Source organism: Symphalangus syndactylus, chromosome 14 (assembly GCF_028878055.3).
Source record: "Symphalangus syndactylus isolate Jambi chromosome 14, NHGRI_mSymSyn1-v2.1_pri, whole genome shotgun sequence".
Lineage (NCBI taxonomy): Eukaryota > Metazoa > Chordata > Mammalia > Primates > Hylobatidae > Symphalangus > Symphalangus syndactylus.
In genome coordinates, this window is record NC_072436.2 from 93,597,670 (window position 1) to 93,620,829 (window position 23,160).

The 23,160-nt window shown below is 47.0% G+C and overlaps 1 long non-coding RNA gene across 1 annotated transcript in view; it reads left to right on the forward strand.

The window, feature by feature from the left end:
- The first annotated feature begins 1,180 nt into the window (after positions 1–1,180).
- The window catches only part of LOC129461650 (uncharacterized), a 131,735-nt gene continuing 109,755 nt past the window's right edge, over positions 1,181–23,160 (forward strand). Inside the window, exon 1 of the long non-coding RNA XR_008650636.1 lies at positions 1,181–1,361. This is a non-coding gene — a long non-coding RNA (uncharacterized lncRNA). The remainder of the gene's footprint in view (positions 1,362–23,160) is intronic.

Sequence of the window (23,160 nt, forward strand, 5' to 3'; positions counted from 1 at the left end):
TAAATATCTCCATTACAAAAACAAACAAACAAACAAAAACAAAATTAAAGAAAAGTGATGCCCTCAGAGCTAATTACAGATTAAACAACCAAGAAAAACCTTATATATGCCTAGCTGGCCATTTTTAAAACTGGCCTCATAATGAGTATTTTCACTCTATAATTGGGAAAGCATCACCAGGAGTCTCAGAAGAACATGCAGTACCAAGATTCCTCTGCATCAGCCACAAGAGAAATCAGACAGGAGCAGAAGCAGGTAGGAGACAAAGGCAAAACTCCTAATAAAAAGACAAGGAAAACAAACTGAATACTGAACTATAGAACTAGAATTTTTATTCCTTTTTTTCAAAAATTTAAATTAACAGTCTGTTCAACAGAAATTTAGTTTCTAAACTGCATCTAGCTCTCACTGTACCCATGTGTGTGACAGAAAGAGAGAGAAAGAGTAACAAACGTTCCAAATAATGGAAATCATCATAAATGGAAGCTAGGGGAAGTAGTCTCACTGTACCCAGAAGAAATGGATTCCACAGCCATGCAGGGACCTGAATTTCTGTCTGGCTTTCACATTGTCTTCTTGACTGGCCTCATTATCATGACATTTGCAATTTTTTAAAACAACATCGAGGAACAAAAGGTATCTCCCTTCTCACCATTGGCCGTTACGTGATACCCGTTTATCAGGGAGCATACTTTTCTATAATGAATTTATTTCAGCATAGGGACAGCAACTTAAGGCATAAATGCTAAGACGGAGGCAGAAAGGAAAGAGGTTTGCCCAGAGATCCAAAGGAGAAGTGGGAGGGGAGACTCTGAAAGGCAGGGAAGAACCCCGAAAGGAGGGGCTGGGGGCTCGAGCTGGTTGTGAAAGCCTTTCCCCTTTACGCTTTGCTCTCAGTGTGGCGGGCAGACTGGACGAGCAGGTGCCCTTAGAGGTTCTCACAGGCACCTTTGCTTACTTAGTCCTTTTACAGCTCGGATTAATGTTTAACTTCCTTTGGGAAAGATAAAAAAACAGAGGCAGAAACTCAGACCCGGGTAGCAGTGGCATCCTCACCCCAGGGCTAGACTCTACAGCTCCTGCTCTTTGTCCCCAAGTCTCCTCCCCTCTCCTTTGTCTCCAGGTCCCAGGGGAAGGCTAGAGAATGACCACGTGGCCAGGATGGGGCTGTGTTCCTGGCAGTCCCCTGGGCTTCCTGCAGGGACCTGGATTCTTAGTATTTCAGGCTGCTGTCCCGTTTTTTTTTTTTTTTTTCATTTCCTTTTAGTTTTTGTTGTTGATGTGACCGCGTGTCCACAACCCTGGGATTCCCTCGCCCTCAGATTCCAGAATCCAATTTCTTGGATTTCAGTGTTTTTAAGGTCAGTGGAAACTTTTTAAAAAAGCAACATTAAGCTAATATATTCTTACTGCAGAAAAGGAGCTTTGTTCTCTTTATCTCTAAAACTGATGCTCACTAGTAGTTCTCAGATTTGGAAAGATATTTGTACTATTTATTTGTAGGAGCATTTATTTATGGGAGCATTTGTTTATAGGAAATGCTGGCTGGGTGTGGTGGCTCACATCTGTAATCCCAGCACTTTGGGAGGACGATGTGGGCAGATCAGTTTGTGACCAGCCTGGCCAACATGGCTACTAAAAATACAAAAATTAGCTGGGCGTGGTGGTGAGCGCCTGTAATCCCAGCTATTCCGGAGGCTGAGGCTGGAGAATCGCTTGAACCCAGGAGGCAGAGGTTGCAGTGGGCCGAGATCGCGCCATTGCACGCCAGCCTGGGTGACAAGAGGGAAACTCCGTCTCAAAAAAAAAAAAAAAAAGAGGAAATCCACTACATCCAGGTGCTTGGAAAAAACAATCACTTCCCTTCCTCTTCTCCATTAATACCACCTTTGTAACGATTCCCTCCGGTACCACCCCAAATAACTGAAGTGCAGATAATTATTTCCCAGAATGTTGTTTTTATGCTGGTGAAATTCCATGGCAAACATTTTATTAACACTCTCCTCCCTTTCCTACCTGAGGTATTAAAACTTGGAGTCAGCCTGGGTAATATTTTATAGGAAAATGCTCTTCATCACTGTACACCTGTGCTTACCATGGTACCTGGGGTATCTAGTAGGTGCCAGATAAATATATATGTATATATGTACATATATACATATAAATATGTTTTTATTTGTATATATGTACATATATACATATAAATAAATGTTTTTATGTGTACATATACATACAAAAACATATTTATATGTATATATGTATACAATACATATACAAATAAAAACATATTTATATGTATATATGTATGCAATACATATACAAATAAAAACATATTTATATGTATATATGTACATATATACATATATATTTATCTGGCACCTACTAGATACCCCAGGTACCATGGTAAGCACAGGTGTACATATATATAAATATATGTATATATGTACATATATACAAATAAAAACATATTTATATGTATATATCTACATATATACGTATATATGTAGATATATACAAATATATATGTATATATGTATGTGTATATTTATATATATAGTTTTTTTTTTTTCCTGAGACGGAGTCTTGTTCTGTCACCCAGGCTGGCATGCAGTGGCGTGATCTCGGCTCACTGCAACCTCCGCCTCCTGATTCAAGCAATTCTTCTGCCTCAGCCTCCCAAGTAGCTGGGATTACAGGTGCGCATCACCATGCCCAGCTAATTTTTGTGTTGTTAGTAGAGACGGGGTTTCACCATGGTGGCCAGGCTGGTCTCAAACTCCTGACCTCAGGTGATTCGTCCTCAGCCTCCAAAAGTGCTGGGATTACAGGCATGAGCACTGCACCCGGCCACAGACAAATATTTACTGAGGGAATTAATGAAGGAAGAGTCTGGGAGAAAAGAAGAAAGCAGAGATTTCTAAAATGGAAGAATTTCCCTTAGAATTATCCAGAACTGACTGTGTAATAAAAGTACACCTTTTCCTTCTTTGCTTAGCTAAGTATTGGGGAAACATTTAAAATTATTAAAAATAGAGAGAGTTAGGCCGGGTGCGGTGGCTCACGCCTGTAATCCCAGCACTTTAGGAGGCCGAGGCGGGCGGATCACGAGGTCAGGAGATTGAGACCATCCTGGCTAACACGGTGAAACCCCGTCTCTACTAAAAAATACAAAAAAAGTAGCCGGGCGAGGTGGCGGGCACCTGTAGTCCCAGCTACGCGGGAGGCTGAGGCGGGAGAATGGCGTGAACCCCGGGGGACGGAGCCTACAGTGAGTAGAGATCGCGCCACTGCACTCCAGCCTGGGTGAAAGAGCGAGACTCCTTCTCAAAAAAAAAAAAAAAACAAAATGGAGTTTTGGGAGCCTGAAAAGTCTTTAGACCCCAAAACTGCTGGGATCCTAGGCCTTAAGATTCCAAAGAAGAGATGCTCTTAGACTTGATCCTGCAGGTTCACAGGCTGAGAGTGGACGTGGCTACTGGCTTACCTTATGTCTAGAAGAATTAAGTGATTGCAGTATGCTCAGCTTAAAAAGTTTTCATGAACCTGGGGATGGAGTAGAGAGAGTTGGTGTTTAGAACATCCTAACCATTCCTCTCTGCTCTGGTCTAGAAGGAGGCCAGAAACATTTCATAAAATGTTGTACAAAGTATCCCTCCCAGAATCCTGGCTGATCCAGGGAGGCAGTGCCGGCTGCTCAGTTGAGCATGGCCCTTTGGGTTCACATGTACCTAAGTCCAAATTCTATCTGTGTCCTGAGTTGTTCAGCCTGATAAGAAAAGTAGACACTGGGCCAGGCGCAGTGGCTCATGCCTGCAATCCCAGTACTGTGGGAGGCCGAGGCAGGCTGGTCACCTGAGGTTGGGAGTTTAAGACCAGCCTGACCAACATGAAAGAAACACCGTCTCTACTAAAAATACAAAATTAGCCAGGCATGGTGGCGCATGCCTATAATTCCAGCTACTTGGGAGGCTGAGGCAGGAGAATTGCTTGAACCTGGGAGGTGGAGGTTGCGGTGAGCCGGGATGGCACCATTACACTCCAGCCTGGGCAACAAGAGCGAAACTCTGTCTCGGGAAAAGAAAGAAAAAAGAAAAGTAGACACCGTGAGGCCTGGTAAGTATTAAGCTGCAAAGAAAACTCAGATAATTAACTTAAGTGCAGGGGAGTTAGTTGAATGGAGAGCTGCCCCAGTGAAGACCAAAGGTGAGGGATGGTGGGTGATGTGGGTGGCAAAGTTGCACAAGGAAAAGGGATGGACAGTTCAGGCTGGTGGGTCTTCAGGAGCTTGGCACAGCTGCTGGGTGCCAAGTCCATTTGTTGAGGCTGATAGTACAGTCCCAAGCTCACCATTAATTTTTTTTTTTTTTTTTTGAAATGGAGTTGTGCTCTGTCACCCAGGCTGGAGTGCAGTGGTGCAATCTTGGCTCACTGCCATCTATCTCCGCCTCCCGGGTTCAAGCAATTCTTCTGCCTCAGCCTCCCAAGTAGCTGGGACTACAGGTGTATGCCACCACGCCTGGCTAATTTTTGTGTTTTTAGTAGAGACGGGGTTTCACCATGTTGTCCAGGCTGGTTTCGAACTCCTGACCTCAAGTGATCTGCCCTCCTCGGCCTCCCAAAGTGCTGGGATTACAGGCGTGAGCCACCATGCCCGGCCAAAATCATTGTTTCTTATGGGGCGCTATCCTGCAGGGCAACGTGGTAGGATATTTTGCAATATCCCTGGCCTCTACCCACCAGATGCTTTGCAGTATCCTCCAATTTGACAATGCAAAATGCCTATAGACATCACCAAATGTCACTGTATGCCAAATTTCCCCCATTTGCAAACCACTGCATCATACAAATTTCTCTCCATGAAATGCTTCACACAGGGCTTCCGTGAGGATTGGAATTCATTAGTTCCAGAGCAAAACCAAGAAACTCAGTATCGGCCAGGCACAGTGGCTCACACCTGTAATCTCAGCACTTTGGGAGGCCAAGGCGGGTGGATCACGAGGTCAGGAGATCGAGACCATCCTGGCTAACATGGTGAAACCCTGTCTGTACTAAAAATACAAAAAAAATTGCTGGGTGTGGTGGCAGGCGCCTGTAGTCCCAGCTACTCGGGAAGCTGAGGCAGGAGAATGGCGTGAACCCGGGAGGTGGAGCTTGCAGTGAGCCGAGATCACACCACTGCACTCCAGCCTGGGCGACTGAGCAAGACTGTCTCAAAAAAAAAAAAAAAAATGAAACTCAGTATCACTTTATGCTGAGTTTATAACAGTGCTTCTTCCCAATTCTACCTTCGACGTGGGTAAGTAGATTCCTACTCAGGGCCCCAGACCTTAAAGAGTCCTGCTCTAGGCTTGTTTCAGCCAAGTCCCTTCCCATGGAGGAGGGAGTCAACAGGGCCAAGAGAATATGTCCACTGGAGCCTGTTCCCTCTCTCCTAGACCATTCTGGGTGTTTGCAGGACATCAAAATTTCTTGCACAGAAGGGTCAAGTCTACCTACAGGGCATACACAGCTTTCTCGCAGGGTCACTTCTCCAGACTGGGCCATGACACCGGGGTGGCCCACATGGGGTCATGGAGTGTCAATGTAGATGGAGCTTAGATGTGTGGCCTATGCTATTTTTGGCAACGTAAATGGAGCTTAGATATGTGGGCTGTACTATTGCCCCAGATCCTGCAAATGCAACACAAGGGCCTGCTCTCTCCTTCTCGAGCCACCAGCTCTCTTACAAGATGTCATTGAGATTGCTAGCAACTCCAAAGCCTCTATGTACCTTCTCCACTTTCCTCAATCTCTGCAGAAGGTGGTGATAAGCACTCACCCCAAGTGGAGAACCAGAAGGGAAAAGAAGAGGTTCCGAGAGCCCAGAGAATTCCCCCTCAGAGCAAGCAGGGGCTAGACAGCTTTGCACCACTCCACTGAGCAAAAAGCACTACCCTGTGATCAGTGACACACTCTCCAGAGAAACACCAGCATTCCTGGTAGATTTGTTTCCCTTTGCTTGTCTCTAATCGACACACAAGACCTTATCTGGGCTATGGACTCCACAGTCAGATATTTAGAGAGATGTCGCCACTGCCTCCTCCTCAGTGAAGCGGTCTGCCTGATGCTCCTCCAGGGGAAATCAATCACTCTCTTGATTTTGAACTTGCACAGCCTGTTACTCACACCTTGGCTAGTGACTGACCTGTTCCATCACACCTTGTATAGAGGTGAATCCTATGAGCTCCCCAAAGGCAGAGGCACCTGACTTACCTGGCTTCCCCAGTGGGCCTAGCACAGGGCTCAAACATGGTGCAGCTGCTCAGGTGTTCCTCCCTGAATCAATTAACTTTAAAATTCCACCTGGTTGGGATCAAAGTCATTGAGATTTATGAGAAAAACCAGTCCAACCAGTTCACACTTCATGCCTTTCCCCTGTGGCTGTTAGATCCTGAAGCTGGTTTATTTCATCAACTTAATGTCCTGCTATCAACACTCACTTTATGCTTGGCCCATGCATGGGTAGAGGTGGAGCTTCTTTACATTGTAGAGACTGGGGGCATCAAAAAGAGGAAGTTTTAGAGATTGTATTAGTTCCCAAGGGCTGCTGTAACAAAATGCGACAGACAAGGTGGCTTAAAACAACAGAAATATGGCCGGGCATGGTGGCTCATGCCTGTAATCCCAGCACTTTGGGAGGCTGAGGTAGGCGGATCACCTGAGATCAGGAGTTCAAGACCAGCCTGACCAATATGGAGCAACCCCATCTCTACTAAAAATATGAAAAAATTAGCAGGTCATGGTGGCGGGCGCCTGTAATTCCAGCTACTTGGGAGGCTGAGGCAGAAGAATTGCTTGAACCTGGGAGATGGAGATTGCGGTGAGCCGAGATCTCACGCCACTGCACTCCAGCCTGGGCAACAAGAGCAAAACTCCATCTCAAACAAACAAACAAAACCCAGAAATATATTCTCTCTGGTTCTGAAGGTCAGAAGTCCAAAATCTAGGTGTTGGCAGGGCCTCACACTCTCTGAAGCCTCTCGGAGAGCCTTCCTTGCCTCTTTCTAACTTCTGGGCATGTTCCTCACTTTATAGATATCCATCATAGCATGGCATTTTCCCTGTGTGTGTCTTCTCTCTCTGTGTTCAAATGTCCTTTTTTTTTTTTTTTTGAGATGGAGTCTTGCTCTGTCACCCAGGCTGGAGTGCAATGGTGTGATCACGGCTCACTGCAACCTCTGTCTCCCAGGTTCCAGTGATTCTCCTGCCTCAGCCTCCCGGGTAGCTGGGACTACAGGTGGCTGCCACCGTGCCCGGCTAATTTTTGTAATTTTAGTAGAGACAGGGTTTCACCACGTTGGCCAGGCTAGTCTTGAACTCCTGACCTCAGGTGATCCACCGGCCTTGGCCTCCCAAAGTGTTGGGATTACAGGCATGAGCCACCATACCTGGTGCCCCCTCCTTTATAAATAAGGACACCAGTCATTGGGTTAGGTTTCACCCTAACTCAGTATGACTTGATTACATCTGCAAAGAGCCTATTTCCAAGTAAACTGACTCTCATGGGTATGGAGGTTAGGACTTGAACATGTCTTTTGAGGGGATACCCACTACAGAGATGAAAGCACTTAATTCCCACAGCCTTTGGGGAAACTGTCTTGTGGCATGTGTGAGCCTAACCTCACATCTCATCTCCCCACAAGAAGCTTTGAATCTGGAAAGCTTAATTTGGATCCTAGCTCCATCATATGTGCCACCTTGGATAAACTGCTTAACCCAGAATATCTTCAAATGTTATTATACTCCTCCACACAAAATCGAAGAGCTTTATAACAATTTATTCTCATTTCTTCTCTTCTATCCTTTGGGGCTATTATTTTCTTTCTTTTTCTTTTTCCTCTGTTTTTTCTTTGGAGACAGAGTCTCACTATGTTGTCCAGGCTGGAGTGCAGTGGCCATTCACAGGCATGATCATAGTGCATCACAGCCTTAAACTCCTGGGCTCAGGCAATCCTCCCACCTCAGCCTCCTGATGGCATATTATGATTATTCATTTTACTTCTACATGTGTTATAAACCTCATAAGGCATTGTTATTATTTTTTGCTTTAAACAGTTTCAAGTTTAGAAAAATTTTGGCTAATTTTTTAGCCTTCCCTCATTTTGGGGGGGCTCCAATTATGTTAGACCACTTGATACTATCCCACAGATCACCCAGGTGGTGTTCATCTTATTATTTTATTTTTATTTTCATTTTTAAAATCTATTTTTATTTTGTCTGGGCGCAGTGGCTCACACCCGTAATCCTAGCACTTTGGCAGGCTGAGACAGGTGGATCACCTGAGGTCAGGAGTTCGAGACCAGCCTGGCCAACACGGCGAAACTCCATCTCTACTAAAAATACAAAAATTAGCCGAGTGTGGTGGCACGCACCTGTAATCCCAGCTACTTGGGAGGCTGAGGCAGGAGAACCACTTGAACCCGGGAGGTGAAGGTTGGAGTGAGCCAAGATAGCATCACTGCATTCTAGCCTGGGTGACAAGAGTGAAACTCCATCTCCATGAATAAATAAATAAATGTAAAATAAAATAAAATAGAAATGGCCCGTTCAAAATTCATGAGAAAAACATGGAGAGGGAAGGTGGCTCCTGGAGGGAGTGGTGTGAGACCAGTAGCTAAAGAAATCCAGTTTTGGTGAGTTATCCGCACCATAAAGGTGAAGTGTCATGAGCCCCTTGCTCCACAAAGCTTGTGGAAATAGAGAACCATGAATTAGATCCAGAGGCAAGCTTCATGAGGAATCATGCGTCCTTTTTTTTTCTTTTCTTTTCTTTTCTTTTTTGTGAGACAGTCTCACTGTCACACAGGCTGGAGTGCAGTGGTGCAATTTTGGCTCACTGCAACCTTTGCCTCCCAGGCTCACCTGCTTCAGCTTCCTACAGGCAGGTGCGAGCCACCATGCATGGCTAATTTTCTTTATTTTTTGTAGAGACAAGGTCTCGAGAGTTCTCACTATGCTGCCCAGGCTGGTCTTGGACTCCTGGGCTAAAGCAGTCCTCCTGCCTTGGCCTCCCAAAAGTGCTGGGATTACAGGCATGAGCTGCCATGCCCAGCCTGAGATCATGGGTTCTTTAACTGTACCCTCTTTAGACCTTAGCCCAGTATGGGATATAAAGGAGCTTCTCAGGATAGATTGACTATTATTTGCAAAGGTAATCAGAAGTGAGTCTGTGCTTGGAACAGATACCAGAGAATGCAGCCTCCGCGATGAGATCATCTGGGCCCTGTGAAAGAAACTGTTTGGCAGAGATGGTTGCTTATCAAAGCTGGCTGGGTGTGTTTTGGCCCTGTGTTATCTGTTTAGAGTCAAGGCTGGCCTCAGTGAGGAGCAAAGAGCCAGCTAGTGGGTGGTCTAGCCTCCTGCACTCAAATATGTCTCCCCCAAAAGCTGAGAGTCCCTTTAGAATTCAGTTTCTTTCAGTTATTTCTGCCTTGTTCAAATGTGAACACCTTGTCCTGAATGGTGAATGAATTTTTTTCTTCCCCATTAGGGCTTCTAGTTGAAAACCACACCCTACCAGATGAAATGCAGAAGTGAAATTTGTGGAAAGTGGTCTGGGTGGAAACCCTCCTCTAAATCCCATCTGAGATCTCAAAGAACACTGGTTCTCAGAAGAGCCTAGAAGACAGAGACAGGGGCAAGGAGGGGTCTCACAGCTGCCCAACACCAGCCAGCACATAATTTGGGCCAAGATTTGGTTAATTGTGGATTGGGACAAGGTGAAAGAAAACATGGTTCACAAAGGAAGTCCAATGTCACCCATGAGGCAAATGTGCGCTGGGCTGTTACAGACATGGGGAGGAGCAAGTTTGGAAGCCGCAACTGTCACCATCAGGGAGAGCTGGGGCCACAGCTAGGAGACAGGACCTCTAGTCAGAGCTGCTGGTGCTTCAGGGGTGGAAGACTCAGATGCTACAGGCTTGACCTGCCTTCGAGGTATGAATGATGGCAGGTATGCTGAGAAGTTTACTTGCCTCCTGCAATGTTTTCCCTACTTGCTCACAGATGCCTGACATTCCTTTTAACAGGGAAAAAGCCTTGCATTACAGAGCAAAAGAGCAAGCTTAAAATGGCCATTGGAGGAGAATCTCATATCTGAGAAAGACAGCAAGAAGGGGGGAGAATGGTGTGTGTGTGTGTGTGTGTGTGTGTGTTTGTCTAGGATGGTATAATTTTGCTCAAGGCCACCAAAATAAGAAAATTTGGAGGCCAGGCACGGTGGCTCACACCTGTAATCCCAGTTTTGGGAGGCTGAGGCAGGCGGATCATCTGAGGTCAGGAGTTTGAGACCAGCCTGGTCGACATGATGAAACCCTGTCTCCACTAAAAATACAAAAAAATTAGCCAGGAGTGGTGGCACATGCCTGTAGTACCAGCTATTCAGGAGGCTGAGGCAGGAGAATCACTTGAACCTGGGAGGTGGAGGTTACAGTGAGCCGAGATTGAGCTATTACATTCCAGACTGGGTGACAGAGCTAGACTCCATCTCAAAAAAAAAAAAAAAAAAAGAAAGAAAGGAAATTTGGGGTCCTGTTGGTGGGGTGGGAGGAGGGAGAGCATCAGGAAGAATAGCTAATGGATGCTGGGCTTAATACCTAGGTGATGGGTTGACCTGTGCAGCAGACCACCACGGCACACGTTTACCTATGTAACAAACCTGCACATCCTGCACATGTACCCTCGAACTTAAAATAAATATTGATTACAAAAGTAAAAAGAAAATTTGCTTTCTCCCCCACATATAGCAGTAGCAGCAGCATTTCAGAACGGCTTTAATTTTTCCCAGCTTTAAGAAGCAGAGGAAAGCAAGGCCTTTCTTCCAGGCAAGAATATGAAAAAGGGGGGGGGGGGGTTGTTGCTTTGAGGGAAGTTACGCTTATTTTTTTTTTGTCTTTTGTTTTTTTTTTTTTCTTTTTTTCTTTTTCGGGAGAACGGGGTCTCGCTATATTGCCCAGGCAGGTCTCGAACTCCTGGGCTCAAGCTATCCTCCCGCCTCTTGCCTCCCTGAGAGCTGGGATTACAGGCGTGAGCCACCGCGCCCGGCCTCTTATTCTCGATTGAAATTCTTTCATAGATCTCAAATTGTCGCTCTGAAATGCAGTACTTCCCTCTGCTGGACATAGGGTTGTATAGCTCATCAAAAACAAGGATGACTCCCAAGTCCTCTCCCTCATCTAAGACTAAGGAATTGACTCAGGACATGAGGTGGGAGATAAATTAAATATAGGATGATTTTCCAACCCTCACGCCCCCTCAGAAAACATCCTTGAGTGTCTTTTGGCTCTGAATTTAAATAGGTTTATCTAGCTTCTCCAGCCTGTGCTTAGCCAATTAGGTCACATTGGCAAGAATGTGCGAAGAACAATGGCTTGGAGCCCCACCCACCCAATTGCAGGAACTTGGCCCCCTCCCAAAACCTCCCTCGGAGATCCTGGAATACTTTCAGGGGGCGGAGGCTCATGATTTGGGGTTTGGGGCCTCACAGAGAGTCCACCATGTTCTTCTTGCTGGCTTCTGTCCCTACACCATCTCTTGGTTAAAAAGCCCCTCAAGGGCTCAAGCCGGGCACAGTGGCTCATGCCTGTAATCTCAGCACTTTGGGAGGCCGAGGTGGGCAGATCACCTGAGGTGGAGTTTGAGACCTCCCTGAGCAACATAGTGAAACCCCATCTCTACTAAAAATGCAAAAAATTAGCTGGGCGTGGTGGCACATGCCTGTAATCACGGCTACTTGAGAGACTGAGGCAGGAGAATTGTTTAAACCTGGGAGGCGGAGATTGCAGTGAGCCGAGATAGCACCACTGCACTCCAGCCTGGGTGACAGAGCGAGATTCCATCTCAACAACAGCAACAAAAGCTCTTGAAAGACATTTCCTGCTCCTCTATTGTCCTGCCTGAGCCAGAGTCTGCTAATTCTCGAATCTGCCTCGGTTGCAGTCCTGCTAGTGCTGGTTTCTGTGCAGATGTAGGAAAAAGGGCTCCACAAGAGAGTTGGAATTTATTCTGACGTATTTGTATGACCAAATAACAAGTTACATGCTCTCCATTGCATGGTGGTGTGTTTTGGTTAAAAAGCTACCATATCCTAGCAGGGTGGTGGTGATGCGTACCTGTAGTCCCAGCTACTCAGGAGGCTGAGGGAGGAGGATTGCTTGAGCCTAGGAGTTTGAGATCAGTCTGGAAAACATAGTGAGACCCCATTTTTTAAAAAAAGAAAAAAGCTACCGTGCTTAGGGGGCTTTTTTCATTCTTGTGAAACTGAATTTCCAAAAATTGATTCTGAAATCAGAGTGAAAACTCTACTAGTATTTTCTATTTCTTTAAGATGTTTTTTTTATTTATTTATTTATTTATTTATTTATTTATTTATTTATTTATTTGAGACAGAGTCTCTCTGTCGCCAGGCTGGAGTGCAGTGCTGTGATCTCGGTTCACTGCAACCTCCGACTCCCTGATTCAAGCGATTCTCTTGCCTCAGCCTCCCGAGTAGCTGGGATTACAGGCATGCGCCACCATGCCCAGCTGATTTTTGTATTTTTAGTAGAGACAGGGGTTTCACCGTGTTAGCCAGGATGTTCTCGATCTCCGGACCCTCTGATCCACCCACCTCGGCCTCCCAAAGTGCTGGGATTACAGACGTGAGCCACCGTGCCTAGCCAAGATATTTTATTCAAATTCTACTTTGATTTTATTTGAGGCCTTCAAAACCTTCCGTAATGAAGGGTGGATATATCCCTTAGGATGAGAAATAGAGCCTAAAGGAGATGTTCTCAACACGACTCTCCAGTAAACAGTGGTAGTAAGTACTAGGGTCAAACCTCACCTTGGGGAGAAAAAGGGTGTTTGTAGGTTTATGGGCTTTTCTCAAAGACACACTGAAAAACACGAAACACAGGTCTCAATGTGGAGGCTGAGAAGTGGGAGCATATCCAGTTTTTAAAAGCAAATAAAATACAAGTTATTACTTGTGACACAAACAAGCCGGAACCCCAAGACCCAGAGGTGCTTCTTTAAGAAGCTGATGCGGTGGCACTGCTCTGAGTCAGGGGATGCTCAAGGATTACTCCGTAGGCCCTCAGTGATGTGTTTAGTGCTGCAGCAGGAAACTTCACCTCTCTTTTAACGCCAGTCTAAGGCCTCAGCTCAGCTCTGATAGGAGCTACTAGAAGCAAGTGACTTCGCAGAGGACCTAAACTGTAAGAAGTTCGCCTTGAAAGTTGGAGCCAAGGTCGTTTTCGTGGGTGTGCATCTGGCATAGACAGGGCCTCGTGCTCAGAAGAGCTCTATTCAAAAGGGTCCTGCACTGGGGGGCTAATGTTCTATGACTACTGTTTTAGAATTCTTTTCTGTTTTTTTGAGGTGGGAGGTCTCGCTATGCTTCCCAGGCTGGACTCAAATTCCTGGGCTCAAGTGATTCCCCCGCCTCAGCTTCCTGAGTAGCCGGGACTACAGGTGTGTGCCACTGCACCCACCTTGTCTTGAAATTCTTAATAATTTTATCGTTGCATTTATATTTTGCAAGTGAAGTCCAATGGGACAATGCAGCATGCACTGAGGGCTTGGAGTCTTGGCCCATGCGTGGTCTGCCTCTCCCTGCTTCCCTGGAACAATTCTCAGCTGCCTGTTCCCCGCTCCCTGGTTCCCCAGGCCCCACCTGACTTCCCCTTCCTTGCTGACCTCTGCCTGCTGTAGAGGCCTAGCTGTGGGCACAGGGAGAATTGGGGTTGAGCTGGTGTGCCCTATGGCATTTTGGGGAGAGGCAGGGTGGCAGCCATCCTTGCCCTGGGCTGGCAGCACCATGGTGCCTTTGATGAGCAGTAGCAGGACTGGGCCTCTCAGCCAGGTGCTGAGACTGCTTTGGAATGGAGATTTAATCCCTTGGGGGTCTCCCAGCAGCCATGGGTTGGGGCAGCAGGCCTGTGGGAAGGGAAGATTGACAGCCTCACCTCATCCTTGCCCCTGGGCAAACATGGCATGTCAGTCTGGTGGTCTAGCCAGAGGAGGACTCCTGGAGCTGGTGAACTGTGCATGGATATGCAGTCATGGGCAGCCCACCTCCTACTCCTCACCCCCGAGTGCCTGCCAGGGTCTATACTCACCGTGTAAGTGTCCCCGTGCCCAAGGAAGCATAATATCAAATAGCAAATAAGAAACACCAAGAGACGGCAAGAGAGAGACCACAGAAGAAAGGAAAAGTTTGTATTTTAGTGCCTGTTATGGCACTTTTCCTCCCTACCCATCTTTTCTTTTCTTCTTCTTTTTTTTTTTTTTCAGGGTCTTGCTTTATTGCCCAGGCTGGAGTACAGTGGCGCAATCACCGCTCACTGCAGCCTCAACCTCTTGGGCCCAAGCAATCTTCCCACCTTGGTCTCCTAAAGTGCTGGGATAACAGGCATGAGCCACCACACCTGGCTGAGGGCCCACATTTTCATTTTGTGCTGAGACTTATAAATTAGGTAGCTGGTCCTGGCTGTAGCAGAGGGTATAGATTCTTTTTCTGGCTCTGTTTTTGTGACATCTTGACTTACTGGGCTCTTATTAAAGGTGATTTAGGTGACTTATCAACTTTTCATGAGTACAGATGAAGAACTCTTCTAGGGCAAGGGTCCCCATCCCTTGGGCCACAGACCAGTACTGGCCTGTTAGGAACCAGGCCACACAGCAGGAGGTGAGTGGCAGGCAAGCAAATCAAGCTTCATCTGTATTTACAGCCACCCCCCATCACTGGCATTATTGCCTGAGCTTGGCCTCCTGTCAGATCAGTGGCGACCTTGATTGTCATAGGAGCACGAACCCTCTAGTGAACTGCGCATGGGAGAGATCTAGGTTGCACGCTCCTTGTGAGAATCTAATGTTTGATGATCTGTCACTGTCTCCCATCACTCCCAGATGGGATTGCCTAGTTGCAAGAAAACAAGTTCAGGGCTCTCCCTGATTTCACCTTATGGTGAGTTGTATAATTATTTCATTATATATTACAATGTAATACTAATAGAAATAAAGTGCACAATAAATGTAATGTACTTGAATCATCCCTAAACTATCCCCTGCCGCCCTAGTCTGTGGAAAAATAGTCTTTCATGAAACTGGTCCCTGTTGCCAAAAAGGTTGGGGCTGCTGCTCTAGAAGGTATGGGATTGGGAGGTGGGGGTCACACAGCCGCTGACAACCTGAGAATAGTGACATGGGCCTGTAAAAACAGATCAGTAGGTATCTGTGGAAGGTATTGATGAATACATGAATGAGTGAATGAAACAACAAACTAAGAAAAATGGCATGGCATGCATGAATGTGTGATGGGCTCAAAATACGATCCTCATAGGGATATTTGCCTTAGAAAAGGAGGCAAAGGCTAAGCTGGAAAAATCTGTGGCACGTGAGAGCCCTTGGGGGCTCTGGGTGTGGGTGGGAGGAATCTGAAGTCTCTCTGTAGAGACTACTCTTGGGCCATCCAATCTTCTCTGTCCACTAGAGCTAAGCCTTTTTCTGCCCACTACAGCTTCCTACATGCTGCTTTAATGTTGATATCTAGAAGAGGTTCCAGCCTGGCATGGTGGCTCACACCTGTGATACCAGCGCTCTGGGAGTTCAAGGTGGGAGGATTGCTTGAGCCCAGGAGTTCAAGAACAGCCTAGGCAACTTAGTGAGACCACATCTCTACAAAAAATTTTAAAATTAGCTCAACATGGTGGTGTGTGTCCATAGTCCCAGCTACTCAGGAGGCTGAGATAGGAGGATCACTTGAGCCCACAGGCTACAGTGAGCAATGATCGTGCCACTACATTCCAGCCTGGGTGACAGAGCAAGACCTTGTCACCCAAAAAAACAAAAAGAGAAAATAGAAGAGGTTCTTACTGTACAATAGGACTTTTTTTTTTTCTTTTTTCTTGGAGTCAGAGTCTTGCTCTGTCACCCAGGCTGGAGTGCAATGGCATGATCTCGGCTCACTGCAACCTCTGCCTCCTGGGTTGAAGCGATTCTTCTGCCTCAGCCTCCTAAGTAGCTGGGATTACAGGCATGGGCCAGCATGCCTGGCTAATTTTTGTATTTTTAGTAGATGGGGTTTCACCATATTGGCCAGGCTGGTCTTGAACTTCTGATCTCAAGTGATCTACCTGCCGCGGCCTTCCAAAGTGATAGGATTACAGGCGTGAGCCACCTCACCCAGCCACAATAAGAGCTTTTTAATGAGAAGAAGACAGAAGTCTTGATAGAGAATTTCTCTTCCTGAGAGGAAGTACCAGCATGTTATGAACCTTAGTTGATTTGTGTTTAAAAATCTCAAGCTGTAATAATTCCCAATTGCTCAGTGCACAGTGAATGAGGCTGATATTTAAACAGGATGCCCCATGGCACCCACTGTGTCCACACTTTCTCCCTGCCTGTCGTATGCCTCTCCAGATGATGTCCATCTTCTCCTTGAAGCCCTCTCTGGCTGCTCCAGTCCCTGAGCTTTCCTTCCTGCACTCATACAGCATGAGGAAGCCTCCATCTTTTTCTAGATGTGCTATTTTTTTAGCATTTGCCGTGTGCACTTTAGAGGCTCATTGCCTCTTTGAGACCAAGGACGGCACTGTCCCCTCTCTCTAGTTGCTCTGAGCGCCAAGCACAGCCCTGAACACCAAATACTTTGACTCTTCTCTGGCTACTCAACCCTCCTGGCTGTTCCTTCATCACCCTGGACCTGCCCCCACTCCAGGGTCTTTGCACTTGCTCTCCCTCTGCCTGGAAAGCCCTTCTCCCTGCAATCTGCAGGGCTTGATTACTCTTCTCTTTCAGCCCTTTGCTCAAATGTCACCTCATCAATGCACCCTTCTCTGACCATCCTATTGAATATTCCAAATCTTTTTCTTTTTTTTTTTTTTTGAGACAGAGTCTTGCTCTTGTTGCCCAGGCTGGAGTGCAGTGGCACAATCTTGGCTCACTGCAACCTCCGCCTCCTGGGTTCAAGTGATTCTCATACCTCAGCATCCTGGGTAGCTGGGATTACAGGCGCCCGCCAACACACCTGGCTAATTTTTACAGTTTTAGTAGAGGCAGCGTTTTGCCATGTTGGCCAGGCTAGTCTCAAACTCCTAACCTCAGGTAATCCACCCGCCTCGGCCTCCCAAAGTGCTGGGATTACAGGCGTGAGCAGGCCAGGAACTATTGTGCCATGGATATTGTTGGTAGCCTATCCATCTTCCATGTCCACATCTTCAGGGGAAGGGGACCCTACCCTCAGCTCCTGGGGTGGTCCCTGGTTGGCACAGCCAGCTGGCACAGTCCATTCTCCTGAGCACAGTCACAGCCTTCAGAGGGGCACCTGGGACTTGAGCTGTCCAATCAGGGAGATTCTTGGGACTCTTACCTGTAATGTTGGTGTAGACTTGTTTCCTGTTCTTCCTGGAGAGCTTATTGGCCTGACTGAGCCATCTGGCCACCAGAGTGAGGATGTGGACAACATAAAGCAGAGGGCAGAATTGAGGGAACCCCTGATAAGGGGAGCCAGACCTGGATTAAGGCAACTCTGAAAGGCAAGACTCTCTGGATAGTTTTTAAGGCACTTGGGGACTAAAATAATAGAGAGCCTAACAAAAAAATTTAAGATGTCCATTATTTATATTGTTCAAAGTATAAAGAAATATGGAAACTCCTTTGCTTACAAACTTCCAGCTTCCAATTAAGCAGAGACCCCAAAGCTATAGCCCAAAGCAAAAGTATGTTGCCTTTAACAGGGGGCACCTGTCGCTGACTCCCAGGAGTGTAGAGTTGGGAACTAGTTGGCATTTTCAGCTTGTTCTAGAAGTCTAGGACTATGTATCTTGTCTTTTTAAGCTGAATGGGATTCTCCCAGTTCAGGGAACCAGCAGTGAGCTTTTTTTTTTTTTTTTTTTTTTTTGAGACAGGGTCTCACTCTGTCGCCCATGCTAGAGTGCAGTGGTACAATCACGGCTCACTGCAGCCTCGACCTTCTGGGCTCAAGCAATCCTCCTGCCTCAGCCTCCCAAGTAGCTGGGACTACAGGCATGTGCCAACACGTCCAGCTAATTTTTGTGTTTTTTGCAGAGATGGGGTTTCACTTTGTTGCTCAGTCTGGTCTCAGACTCCTGGACTCAAGTGATCTGCCTGCCTCAGCCTCCAGAAGTGCAGGGATTACAAGCGTGAGCCACCACACCAGAGTTCTCTCTTATTGGAATGAAAGTTTTCAGGGGATCCACATTTCAGCTCCCTGCACCCCTGTAATCACAAGAGGGACCAATGCTGTAATGTCTCTTAGCAAATAGCTGAGAGCACGCAGATCTGACACATGTGGAAGGTATTGTGAGGCTGTGTTCTGAAAAGGAATAGTAAACTAGGAAAAGTTTCTCTTCATATAAACAAACAAAAACCTGGCCTCTGCCAAGCAGGTGCTTCTCCCAGGTTCTTGGCTTCCCAGCTTACTACGTGGCATATCTGTAGCAAATGGTCACTGAGAACCTGGAAGCAATTCCTCATTTGCAAGTCAATGGCAGATTTTTTTTTTTCCTTTTTGAGACAGTCTCGCTTTATTGCCCAGGCTAGAGTGTATGGTGTGATCTCAGCTCACTGCAACCTCAGCCTCCTGGGTTCAAGTGATCAATTCTCCTGCCTCAGCCTCCCGAGTAGCCGGGACTACAGGCATGTGCCACCATGCCCAGCTAATTTTTGTATTTTTAGTAGAAACGGGGTTTTGCCATGTTGGCCAGGCTTGTCTTGAATTCTTGACCTCAAGTGATCCCCCCACCTTGGCCTCCCAAAATGCTGGGATTACAGGCATGAACCACCACACTGGCCAATTCTTTGTGCTTTTCGTAGAGACAGGGTTTCATTATGTCGGCCAGATTGGTCTCAAACTCCTGTCCTCATGATCCACCCGCCTCGGCTCCCCAAAGTGCTGGGGGATTACAGGTGTGAGCCACTGCGTCAGGCCAATAATCACAGCTAGCATTCTTGAGTGCCCATATGTGCCACACACTGTTTTTGCAAAAATTATAACTGAAGAAATTATGACAGTGAAAGAGATCAGACCTAACCAACTCCATCTTGCTTCTAACCTTTAAGCTGTCCTTGTACATTCCTGGGCATAGGCCGAACTAACTTTGGGAAGGAATTCAGTTCATGGTTTGACTCTGAAACAAAATTGATAACAGCCCTTTTCGAAGACCCCCTTCTTGTCTGGGGACCAGTCTGCCTTTGCAGGGCTAATACATTAGCTATAAGATTAGAAATTACGGGTTAGTGGTAATGCAGCCTCTGGCTCCAAGAGTCTGAACCTCCCCAAATTGCTCCTGGGGATAACATCACTATTGTAAAACCTAAGATCAGTGCTTGAGATATTTTGCAGACCCGGCACTTGATGGATCAGCTGGATCAGCTGACATCACCCGGACTGGTTATCTGGCTCAACCAGTTCTGCCATCCCACCCAGGAACAGAAGACAGTAAGAAAAACTCACTTTGACCCCATATGATTCCATCTCCAACCTGATCCACCAGCACTCCCCACTTCCCAAGCCCCTACCTGCCAAATTATCTTTAAAAACTCTGATCTCCGAATGCCCCGGGAGACTGATTTGAGTAATAATAAAACTCCAGTCTCCCTCTCCCGCACAGCCAGCTGTGTGTGAATTACTCTTTCTCCATTGCAATTCCCCTGTCTTGATAAATTTGCTCTGTCTAGGCAGCAGGCAAGGTGAACCCACTGGGCAGTTACATATTTACGTTTATTTATTTGTTTGTTTGTTGAGACAAGGTCTGTCACCCAGGCTGGAGTGCAGTGATGTGATCTCTGCTCACTGCAGCCTTGACTCCCCGGCTCAAGCCATCCTCCCTCCTCAGCCTCCCAAGTAGCTGGGACTACAGGTGCACGACACCATGCCGGGTTAATTTTTGTGTTTTTTGTAGAGATGGGGTTTCACCATATTGCCCAGGCTGGTCTCAAACTCCTGGACTCAAGCGATCCCCCCGCCTCAGCCTCCCAAAGTGCTAGGATTACAGGCATGAGCCACCATGCCCAGCCCTTGCCTTACATTTAATCTTCACTATTAATACACACATGTTATAAATGAGAGCATCAAAGTATGGAGAGCAGAAGCAACTTGTCCAAGGTCATACGCAACTAGAAAGGAGTGTAACTGATATTTAAACCCTAACAGTCTGGTTCCAGAATCTGTGCTTTTAAAGTCAAGATGAAAAGCACGTCTGGGCCTTGACCCTTGGAACCCACCCCTAGCACACAGGCTTTAGCTAGCAGAGGGGCAGCAAAGGAAGACAGCAAGAGGTGGCCTCTGGTCGTAGCTCTTTGTGGTTTGCGGAGGCTTTCTGGTTCACTGACTCAAAAGGGTTTGGGGCTTTACAGACTGGTAAGCTCTCCCCAAACTGGGTAGTTGTACTTTAATTTTGTTAAGTAAAAACATTTTTAAAAATCTGCTAACATCACTATCATTTCATGAAGTAAATGTAATTTCAATGCAAATAAAGCCCAAGAAAGACACAATCTCAGAGTACAGGCCAGGCCTTTAGGTTGAATAAATCTACCTTTGTAAACACCTCCTTTCATTGTCCTTATTTTCCTCATCTCACCGTGGGCCGGTGAAAACGTCCTCATGGGTAGCACCTGTTTAAGGATTGCCATCCAGGAACCACCACGGTGCCTCATACGATCCCCATAAACCCTCTGCAAGGTAGACAGGGAAAGTCTTTTTACCCCACTCTGCTAACGAAGAAACCGAGGCTCAGAGAAGTCTTGTTTAAGGACACACAGCCTTAAAAATGGCAGGGCCAGGTTACAAACCCATGTTTTCAGACTCCAGGGGTCCAGTGCTCTTTCCTTCTATACCTCAAAGCATTCACAAAATGCACTCACTGACCACCGGCTTGGTTGCTGTGTGAGGACCTAAATGTTCAGAAAGAGAAGAAGCGTTTCCAAGTGCCATTTCCATTGATGGCCCCTAGAATGGAGTAGTGCAGCTGGTTGAAAGGCAGTCTCTGGATTCAGGGTGAGATGGGAAGCCCCTCAGGGGCAAGGTAGGAGCACATTTCCTCTTTCATTCCCAGGCTCAGCCCACACGGGGATGAGCACACAGGGCTGGCAAAAAATCCTTGCAGCTTAGAAGTGTGAGTGTGGTTTTTATTTATTTTTTTAATTAAGAAAATTTTTTTTAGAGACAGGGTCTTGCCATGTAGCCCAGGCTGGTCTCAAACTCCTGGGCTCAAGCTATCCTCTCACTTCGTCCTCCCAAAGTGCTGGGATTACAGGTGAGAGCCACTGGGGCTGGCTGGAGTATGCTTTCTTTGGTTTGTTTTTGAGACGAAGTCTTGCTCCAGCTCCCAGGCTGGAGCGCAGTGGTGTGATCTCAGCTCACTGCAACCTCCATCTCCTGGATTCAAGCGATTCTCCTAGCTCAACCTCCTGAGCAGCTGGGATTACAGGCATGTGCCACCATGCTCAGCTGTTTTTCGTTATTTTTAGTAGAGACGAGGTTTCACCATATTGGCCAGGCTGGTCTCGAACTCATGACCTCAGGTGATCTGCCCACCTCAGCCTCCCAAAATGCTGGGATTACAGGTGTGAGCCACTGAACCTGGCCCGGAGTATGGTTTTAAATGCTAGTTTTTATTTAACAGAATTTTACTGTGGTAAGAAGGGAGGAAGAAAAAAAAATCCCAGACTTAATTTGAGAGGATGTTACCGGGAGTTGAGAGAAAAGGATGAAATCCAGAAAAGACTTGACAGAGGCACCCTGGGCAGTGAGGGGAGGAGGGAGGCAGCAAGAGGGGCCTTATCCCTGGAGGAGGACAGCTGGCAGGGAGTCAGGAGCACTGTCTGTGGTGTCCCACTGTCTTAGGATCAAGACTACACCCCCGATATTGCCCCCCAGTGCCTAAGGCCTTGCCCTGCCTACTGCCCTAGTGTCACCTGCACTACTCTTGTTCTGGGTTTCTGAGCTCCAGACACATTTCCTTAAAGATATCCCCATGGGACCCCACCTCGGGGGGCCTTTTTGTTTTTTTGTTTGTTTGTTTTTTGGCAGGGTCTTGCTCTGTTGTCTAGGCTGGAGTGTAGTGGCACAATCACAGCTCACTGCAGCATCTATGTCCTGGGCTCAGGCAATCCTCCCATCTCAGCCTCCTGAGTGGCTGAGACTACAGGTGCACACTACTATACCCAGCTTTTTTTTTTTTTTTTTTTTTTTGTAGAGACAGGGTTTCGCCATGTTGCCCAGGCTGATCTCGAACTCCTGGGCTCAAGCCATCCTCCTGCCTCGGCCTCCCAAAGTGCTGGGATTACAGGTGTGAGCTACTGTGTCAGGCCCACCTCAGAGCCTTTGAGCATGGAATTCCCACTCCTCGGTTTCCACCAGTACTTACTAATGCCTATTCATCTTGGTGGCTTCCCTGACTCCTATCTACCAGCTGGAGGAGTAGACAGCCCAGAGCCACATCAGCCCACTTCCAGAAGCAGTGAGCATTTCAATGTTCACAGTGTGCACAGGCCCCAGGGACAGTGGCTTGGCCAGGAGGTGCTCATGAAGCCCATGGTAGCAGCAGGAGCACTCCTTATCTTGTCCTGGGTGGAGTCAGCACCCTGAGCCTTCCCTTCAGATCCTTGTTATAGTCTGCAATTATGTATCTGGGTGATTGTTTCGTTAATGTCCTTCTCCCAACTAAATAGTCAGCTTCCTTTTTGTTGGCCATGGTATCTGCAGCTAGCACGGACCCAGAGGCCTGGACGGTGCCCGCTAAGTGTCTGTGGAATGGCTTCCTTCCTTGTTTTGCCAAGGGGTGCCAGAATGTGCCACTGGCATTTGCTTTTCATTCACACTATTCTTGTGGCTGGAGTGGAGTGGATTGGAGGTCACGGCCATCTCTAGAGAGCTGTTCCAAGACTACTTGAGGTTGTGTTTTCTTCCCAGCCCAAGATTCAGAATCCGCTGGCCTTGAGGTCGCCCTGTCCTGGGGACAGTGGGACCTGTCACCTGCTGCAAGGTAGGGCTCCAACTTCTGTGAAAAGTACATGCGGCAGGTCTGACCCTTAAACAACTCTTCTGACATGTGGAATGCAGGGCGGAGCGGAAGCAGCCGGCACACCTGTCATTCACTATTTAGCCACTGAAGGGCA